The sequence below is a fragment of the Empidonax traillii genome, unplaced genomic scaffold (assembly GCF_003031625.1).
Source record: "Empidonax traillii isolate 1590-97213 ecotype Southwest subspecies unplaced genomic scaffold, ASM303162v1 scaffold148:size1803964, whole genome shotgun sequence".
Lineage (NCBI taxonomy): Eukaryota > Metazoa > Chordata > Aves > Passeriformes > Tyrannidae > Empidonax > Empidonax traillii.
This window is the reverse complement of record NW_020955341.1, coordinates 109,980-119,184: the sequence shown is the minus strand read 5'-3', so window position 1 is coordinate 119,184 and position 9,205 is coordinate 109,980.

Sequence of the window (9,205 nt, the reverse complement as noted above, 5' to 3'; positions counted from 1 at the left end):
CTGATTCTGCAGCCTTTTATTGAGATGAAGCAGGACTTGCTCTGAGCAATGAATATATTCATTTTCACAAGGCAGCCTGATAATGAATTTCTAAAGCAGGGTAGAATCAAACCCTACATCTCACTGTTCAAACTCTGTTTAAAAAACCGTATGCACAATGCTTTATTGCACTTGTGTTTGGTATGGTTCTCAGTGGAAACACAGTATATACCACCCAGGTAAAAACACTAGGGCAGAGGCCATGGTGCTTTTTACGCAGACTTTGCTTAAAACAGGTAATGGATCAAGTGAGCAGAGGTAAATGAGCCATGGAGAAATTTGTGGCCAAAGCCTTTACAACCCTTGGCATGATAGCTGCAGCATTTATGTAGTTTTAAACATCAGTATTGCTGGCTTTATGTAAACATAGATTTAAAAAGTACATGTGAAATGAGCATTCTTTTAAACTCAGACTTTCTCTCCCTTTTTCTGAACCACTAGATATTGGTGTTCCCCATGTCCTACTTCCTTCAGCACTACGTCAGCACGTCTGGTGGTCAGTGGGAGCTTTGCCAGAGTACAGTCTAAAGCAGGTTTTGGCAACCCATGAGTGCAGATTATAAAAGGCTGGCAGCAGAGTTAGCATGGGGTTAGGAGCCATAACATTGAGAGAGTTGGCTGGGAGAACCAACATCTCCTTCAGAACTCAGCAGAAGCCCTGGAGCTGGGCACTGCTGGCATAACACTGCTGATTTTAAGATCGTGTGGTGAGCAGCATTTCACTTGTTAGAGTTGGAGGCATTTTAAAATTCTGACAAGTGTCAGCATTGTCAGCCTCTTATTGGGAAAAAAGGAGTAAAGTGGAGCATAACACATTCGAAACATCTCTGCCCCCTGACCATTTGAGGTATCTTACTGGGAACATCTGCTTTTTAATCATGTTTTGGGCCTGAGTAATTCTAACCCTTGCTTGATTAGTAAGTGCTACTTGGTACCTCAGGGTTTGGCCTTTATTTATTTATTATTTTTAAGGCTACAGCATATGTAAGAATTAATTAATTCCCTGCAGGTTTTTGTATTCTATTTAACTCTCAGTCTGATTTTCTGGCTCTTTCTGTATGTTCATATGTATTCAGCAGCTATGGTTAAAAAAAAAAGTCACTGAAAAATACCAAATTTCTATTTCCCTCCTCCAGCCTTTCATAGGGTACCTGCAACAGAGAGGGTCGGTAATTTTACTACCTGCTGATTTGAGACCCAAGGAGAGCAAATAGCTGTGAAGCATTTTTGCCCCTGTAATCTTTGGTCATTATTATTGATTGAAATGAAACTTAAAAGTATGTTTCTTCTGAAATCTTTTGAAAAATGGAGGCTCTCAATATGCATTTAAGGCTGAAACATCTATCAGCAGCACCTTAAGGATGGTGAATTACATGCTGAAGTACATGTGACACCTCGGAGAGATCCTCAGTGTGTCCGATGGTGAATCAGGGGCTACTTTCAAGTTTTGGATACAGATGGAAGAGAAGAATAACGAGTTCTGTGTGATGTGTCAATTTATGAGCAATGAGTAAGCTCAGTGTGCAGGTTAAAAGCACCTTTTCTGGGAAAGCAGCAAAGAAGGAAGTGTGACATTATGTACTAAATCTGACCTGTGAAACTCAGAGAGAACCTTCTGGGGGAAAAATTATTAGTGCTTGAGTATAACTTATAGGGTTGTGATCTGATTATTTAGTTCCTTGAAAGTTATTTAACTTCAAATACAATTGGCATTATATTGTGATTGGAATTGGATAATTACAAGTAATAGCAGAATCATCACAAAAGGTATATGATAAGAGAAAGAAAATGTTATTAGGTCTGCAAACCATAGCATTTAAAAATAGGAAGTGCCTTGGAATTTAAATTACCGGAGCGGAATTTTTGATCTGAGAAGCAGACAATATCAATAAATGAGATACAAAAAAAAGGTTTCAACCCAGAAGATTTCTGTGTATTGAAATTTGAGTGAGTGCAATTGAAGAGATGACTCTGAGATACACTGGGGGCTGTTACACACCTGCCAGACCATGGATCATGTGCAGGTGCACTTACTGCTCAAAGGCACAGCAGTGGCTGCATCCTGGACAAGGGAAGCTTTGTGACAGGTGTGACAGATGGATAAAAGTAAAGGCAAAGTGAATTTGTTTGAAACCAGGACGTATTTTCTAGTTGTTCTACTCTGTGTATTTGGAGGTGGTTACTGATTGGGGAGGGGGGTCTAACACAGATATCATTGCAGTTGTCAAAAGTACCCAACAGTCAAGATCATGGAAAGTTGAGGATTTTGAGTAGTTAAAGAAAGTAGTCTTGATATTTTTGGAAATCAGGTCCTGCGTATGAGCCTACTACACTTTAAAATCCAAATTTCACTCACCTCTGAATGTTTTTGCCCTAATCTTAACAGATTGACCATAGCCTATAATCTCGAAAGAATATATTCTTATGAAGAACTCATGTAGACAATCCTTTTTTTTTTTTGTCAGTAGACATTATGTTGTCAAAAGAAAATGTATCTTGTGCTTCCTTTATTTTATTTTCCTTAAAGGTGATATTCAACATCTGTCAAGTTGAAGGTCCTGCACAAGACTGAAAGTTATTTTATCAAAAATAATTGATTTCCAAATGCATGTTTATGAAGTCTTGACATTTTCATAAATTTCTATTCTACAAGCCAGCAGTGCATATTTAAATAAATTAAAACAAAACCCAACAAAAAACCCCCAATGTATGAAGAATAAAGACAGGTATGTTCTCTTAATTCATACAGATTATTCTTACCAATTTGCTTAATATATTATGTACAGATAATTTGTGAAATCCCTTGAAATAGAACAAGAGCTTTAAAGAGACTCTTAAAATCTAATTGATTATATTCATAAATGTTATCACTGAGGAAGTAGAAAGCAATTTCTCCTGAACTTTACCTCTGTGAATAGTTGTTGACAAAGGGCTCTTCAGAATGAAATGTCACATCTTTTTCCTGTAGCTTGTGATAATTTATACAATCAAAATGCTAGGGTGACTAATTTTTGGTCAGGAAAGAGTTTATTATGTCTACATGTCCAAAGGTTTTTCAGCTCTCTGGAACTCTGGTGGCACAATATGGAGTGGAAATAAAGGAAATCGAGGTAATATTTGTGCCTGCTAATCCAAACACAGCTGTACCACCTCTTACTGGTTGGGTAAATGATTTGTCTTCAAAGTTCAGATCTGGAAGTAAATATCAAAGATGACCAATGTTAAATCAGTTGTTTAGATAAGGTCCAGTGTTTCGTTTGTTTCCTACCATAGTTTTTCTGTGCTGACATTGACAATCCCCACTCACATAAAAACAACTTAAACAGATAGTTCTTTTGCCTCTACAGCTCAATAAAATAACCTCAAAAGCAATTTTCTTTTCTCAAATGTGGTTATATCTTTATGGAGTGAATTGCTGTATAAAACAACTAAGTAGGGTAGTGATTTTCATTTTGTCATCGTTTTAACTAGCCTTTCTAGGATGGCAAAAGTCTTCACTTGTAGATCAGGCCCTGTTGAGGATTTTTCAAAGATTGGATTAATTTATTACAGTACGTAAAATAAATGTAATTTTGATTCATCCTGTGTATGAATAGCTCCTCTAAGGTAAGAGATTTTTCTCAATTACTCAGATTACTCATATGTTTCTTTGGTTATCAACACATTTTTTATATAAAGGAGAAGGAGGATTGATTCTGACATTTTCTCAGTTGTGTGCAATGACACTTTTGAAATTGTAAGTCTCCTGCCAACTGTGGATATTGACTCAGGCATGAGATTTTCAGAAGACATGCTTACTTTAGAGACTAGTTTATCATGTTTCCATCTGTTGGATAAATATTTTTTTGACTAAGTGTAAAACCCCAGATACATGTCATCCCAGATGCTCAAGAAATTTTTCATCTGACTGCTGAAAGGCAATGAGATGAGATGCAAAATCCTTTCAAAACACCTGCCAATCCAGACTGCACAATCCTGTCTCAGGCAACTGGAATAGTCACCTGAGATTTGGAACTTCGACAATCCCGAGATTGAAAACGGCAATGTGTGAGACGGGGCGGACAAATCTCACTGCTGGAGAGCGTGTGATTACCCAGCAGGTGGGAGATGTAAATCAGCAGCCTGGAGAGAATCAGGAGACACGAGGATGGCAGAGGGTTGGACACTCAAGAGCGTGCCCTCTGCAGCCAGGTTCCAGGAAATCTGATCTCAGGTTATTTTGGATACTGGCAGATAAAAGCCTTTTCCTTGCTGTCTGAGCACGGTGGCTGAAGAAATTTGCATTCCTCCTTTTTGCATTTTATCCTACTGGCTTTGCCAGAGAGGACTGGTGAGGGCAGGTGAGACTGAAATTCCATTTTGCAAGCTCTCACAGTGGCATGCAGAGATTTCTGTCCCTCATAGGGAGTATTTGTTGGATAGACCTTGGGAAGTGTTCCTTCAGGGTTCTAAACCAGTATGTTCATTTGTAAATACTCTTCTTTTTCCCTTATCCCATTCACTGAGATAAAATAATGCTCTTTGTAATCTTTTTGTGGCTTCACTGGAATAGATGTGGAGGGATCTGCTGCTCAAATAGAACCTCCTCTGCAACGCCGATGTGCTTTCATTGATACTGATTTTTTCTTTTTCTAAAAATATTGTATCTGTTGATGTATTTGCCTAGGAAAAAGAAAAAGCAAAGTGAAAGTAGAGAGTATGACAGAAGAATCAGTTTACATTGTTAACTACTAAACAGCAGGTTTTGTGAAAGCAGGTAAAGACAATTTTTTAAAATTCAGTTATGAGTTTTACTTAATGTAGCCAGTAGTAGACTTGGTGGCTCTATGGCCCATTTTATATGGTGTGATTTTAGCCATGCAGTTTTCCCTTTTTCTCTCTCAGGATAACCTGAAAGGAAGCTTTCTTTTGTTTTGTGTTTAAGTTTGATTCTGATCAAGGCAGTGAACAGCTATGGTCTTGCTGTAGGTTGCTGCTGTTACTTTCCCAATAACTTTCCCAGTCTCTGCCTGCAGAGCAGCAATGTGAGACTGGAAGTGACTCACTGGATCACAGAATCCACCTCTCTGCTGCAGCAGGCCTCACATCTCATAAATCCCATTTAAAACCAACCAAACTCAGTCCAAACTACTTCATCACCCACCTCACCTGCACTGAGATTGTCCTACACTGCTTCAAAAATGCTGCTCATGCACTTGAGAGGCCCCAGCTCTGCTCACTGCTGCTAGAGAAACACACGGAAACGTGGTGTGTAGGTGTTTGTTTCTTTCCAATTGCTCGTGCCAGAATGCTCTTCTGGGACCCCACTGCTCAGAAAGCAGAGTTCTTTGTTCAGCCTTCCTGGCTGATGGGCCTGGCCTTGGAAGGCATTTACCCAGCTTGTGCACTTCATCGGGCAGCGTCTTGGGTTGCCAGAACTGTTCTGGGGAGGTTTGTGTCAGATGTGTCTAAGATTGCTCACTGGGGTGAGTTATGGACCTCACAAATGGATTTTGTCAATATATATTCTGTAAAGAATGCAGGAAGAGGGTGGAAGAGCCAGGGTTGCTAAATGGTACTGTGGGAGGGGAAGAAATGCTTGGCTTTTCTGAGTATGACAGGCTGAAACTGATTAGAAAAGCTTTGTAAATAAAATATTTCAGGGCATGTTTAAAGTCAGCTTTATAGAATTCTTCTCATCCATAGGGAGGATTTATTTTTGAATGCACTGAAAAGTAGTGTCTCTGTGATAGCTTTTCTAATTCTGTGAGAAAAAGTACTTCAAGAATGATGTTATGATTTTGTGAAAGGAAATAACATGACCCAAGCCTATGTCTTCTGGCCAGAAACAGGGAAGAGAAAAATCTCCTTAGAATTTCTCTTTTACAGATTTTTTTTTTTTTTTCTGATCCAGAACTTCCATTGTCTTCAGTAAGGAAATTCTAACTGTGTACATCCTCAGCCATGCCATTAAATTGTTATTTGTTCTTCCAGTTCTATATTATTTCTTGGACTGATACCATAACATCTGAATCGATTCCATAATTTATGACCAGTGTTATAACTAAAGCTGATTGCTTTATTTTTAATTTTTAAAACTAAAGTATAAGCGGATTCCTCCTTCATCTGATAGTCTAAGGATTTATTATCAGCCTCTGAGAAGGGAAATCATATGGATATTTTTAGAAAAATGCAACATAAACCACATAGCTCCAGAAACATCACTCTGGGAATATATTATTTTTTTTTTTCGTTCATGTGCTAGTAACCATGGAGTTGTTCAGGGGAGATTTTACTGATGAAGTAGGATGGGGCGCTTTCATAAATTCCTTGAAATTCCTTATTGATGGTTTCGGGTCACAGGTGCACAAATTCCTGCTTTTGGTAGGCCTCTGCCACAGACAGTTTGATCGGAGTGCACAGAAGGACGGAATTTAATCCTGTAAATGGGACCGTGCACTTCCAAAATCTTAAAATGGCTGCTCAGGGTTTGATAACTGAGGGAACCTCCTCCGAGTCCAATCGTTCACCCACACCTTTGTAACAGATTTGCAGATCATCTCAGTAATCCTCTCGTTTCCTAACATCCAGCACTGGACATCGTGTCTGCACTCACAGAGCTTGCCGACAATATCGAATATTTTCGGCTGCAAGGGGTGGCAGCTGTAGAAGGAGGAGTTTCGTGTGGGCAAATTACGAGGTCTGTTCGTATATTATTCTGCCACACGGTGTCCTCCTAAGCCACGTTAGAATCACGGAACGCAGGCATTACAACTTAAACCCGTGTATTTGTGTAGCATTTAGACATGCATTTATACAAAAGGTATCAATCTTGTTATAAACTATTACTCTAATCGTAAACATCTCTGTAATTTGTTTCAGTTACTTTATATGGGTTGTGAACATTTCTGAGTCTGAGCGTTATAAATACAGCCTCATAATCACCCGCATTAAAATCCAAAGCTTAAGAAACTTAAGCATTTTCAGTTTATTCTGCTGCAATGAACATAGTCCAGCTTAGTGTTACTGGTACTGCTCACTTCTTTGTACGGATATTTTGGGCTAATTGTGTATGTTTTGCACACAAGAGAGCCACAAGTGAAACTTCACCTCTTCCTGCTCCTCTGAGCTTTTACTGTGGTAGATTTACAAGGGGCATAAAGTATTCACAGTAACACACGTTTTACAAAGTGGCTGGATGGTAGCAAAAGGAAAAATTTCCAACATGTATATCTGAATTTTTGAAAGCTTGCTTGCTAATGTGGCTCTTTCTGTTTCCACTAAAGGAGACACTGACACTTATGTCACACTACAGGGCTTTCTTCTCACATGGAACTTAAGTTTGACCTAAACTTCAGTTTAGGATTTTTAAATGAACCTGTTCCTCTGTTAAAAAAGGAGGAAATTGGTTACATAGAATATTATTAGGGAAATGAAAGGAACTGTCGGTAACTGGTCCATCCCTCTCCCCTAAATACATCCCGTACTATTTAAAGTAATTATACTAATCATCACAGTATTTAGGCACAGATTACATTCATGAAGAAAAGTGAAAGTGCTGTTCTAGCACACCACTGAAATCTGCTTTGACATGTTAATCCACTATTTATTTAATTAAACAATGGTAACAAAATATTTAATTGCACTTTAAGATTTCTATTTCTGTCATCCAACCAGGCAGCAAATTCAGAACTCAACGTATGTCAAGCAATGAAAATGCCTCAAGCACATTGAATATCACCCTGTTTTATAGATTAATGAAAGAAGCTGAGCTGCAGTGTGCACAGGTATGAACAGTTAAATATTTAACTCCCTTTCTGCTCCTTGAGTCTAAAGCAAAAGGGAAATATCCCTCTCCTCCCCCAGCCCAGTCCTGTTTGTTTCTGAGGAATGTTAATCAGCTTCCTAGTGCCAGCAGGCTACAATCACCAACTACTAATTAGTTTTAGATAATGATATTGGTAATGAGCCTTTAGTTTCTGAGAGGCACCAGGCTGAGTTTGACTCAGATGTATTCAGTTATTTATCAGGAGTGTTATTGTGACAAGCAGTCTGAGCACGTTTAATGCCAAATATTTTTCTTTCATTTGATAGTATCAACACACCATTTTTAAACAGACTTTGCTGATATAACAGCTGATTTTAAATTAACTTTCCATTAAACAATGATAGTATTTGTTTCCTTGTTATTCCAATTGTTTGATTGCTCTCCTGGATATCTTTACTACTCAGGCAGTTATCTAATCACCTGAGGTTAGAACACTTAATTGGGGAGGTTTTTTAAATGAACTTCCTGTCACATTGCCTCTCCAGGAGATCTGTGTTTGGTCTAATGCCAAAGGCTGTTATTTTTGTGAGGCATAAAAATCTCTGATAGGTATTCCAGAAGTGAGGTTATAATTTGTTGGAACTCCCAGCTGTGAGGGGGAGAGAAGAGTTCAGTCTCCCCTCCATGGAGTGCTGTTGCTACGGTTGTCAGATGCTTGGTTAATTTGTATGTTCCAAAAAGCTATCCTCAAAATATTTTTCACAATTAAGGCAGAGAAAAAAAATATTATTATCCAGCAGATGATAACGAATGTTGTGGAATGATTTCATGACCAGAGCTGTAGTAGGAAGGCATAAATGAGACATTTCAGCACCTACCTGAGGATCTCAGTTTGGTGCCATCTTTCTACCTGGTTCAGTTTACACGGGGGGAGAATTGTGTTGAATGGGTGGACATGTGGAAAAATGCCACACCTGCTTCCCGGGTATTGGAGTGAGACTGCAGAAGGCTGAAGCATAACTTGCTTACGTGTTTCCTGACATCCTGTCTCTGCTTCTACTAAACATTGTAGGACTTATTTGACCATTAATTCCTTAAAAACACCGACCCTCTGTCAGAAGATTCAACAGTGGAGACTGTGGCATATTGAAACATACTGGATTTTGTGCTCTTTTTGTCTTTCCATGGCTGTTTTCTGTTTATATATGTTTAGTATCTTAGAGTAAAAGCCTGAATCTTATTCCTACTCCCAAATGATTATGCATTTAAAGGCGTAATTTCTGGCAAATTTACTTGTTTAAATTGCAGTTCTGAAAATGGTTGCAATTGCTTCCTCTTGGCACGTGAAGTCCATTTTTGTTTTTCTTCTGTCGTTGAAAGTTCCCCAGTGTGACCAAAATGTTCCCAATTTTGACAAAC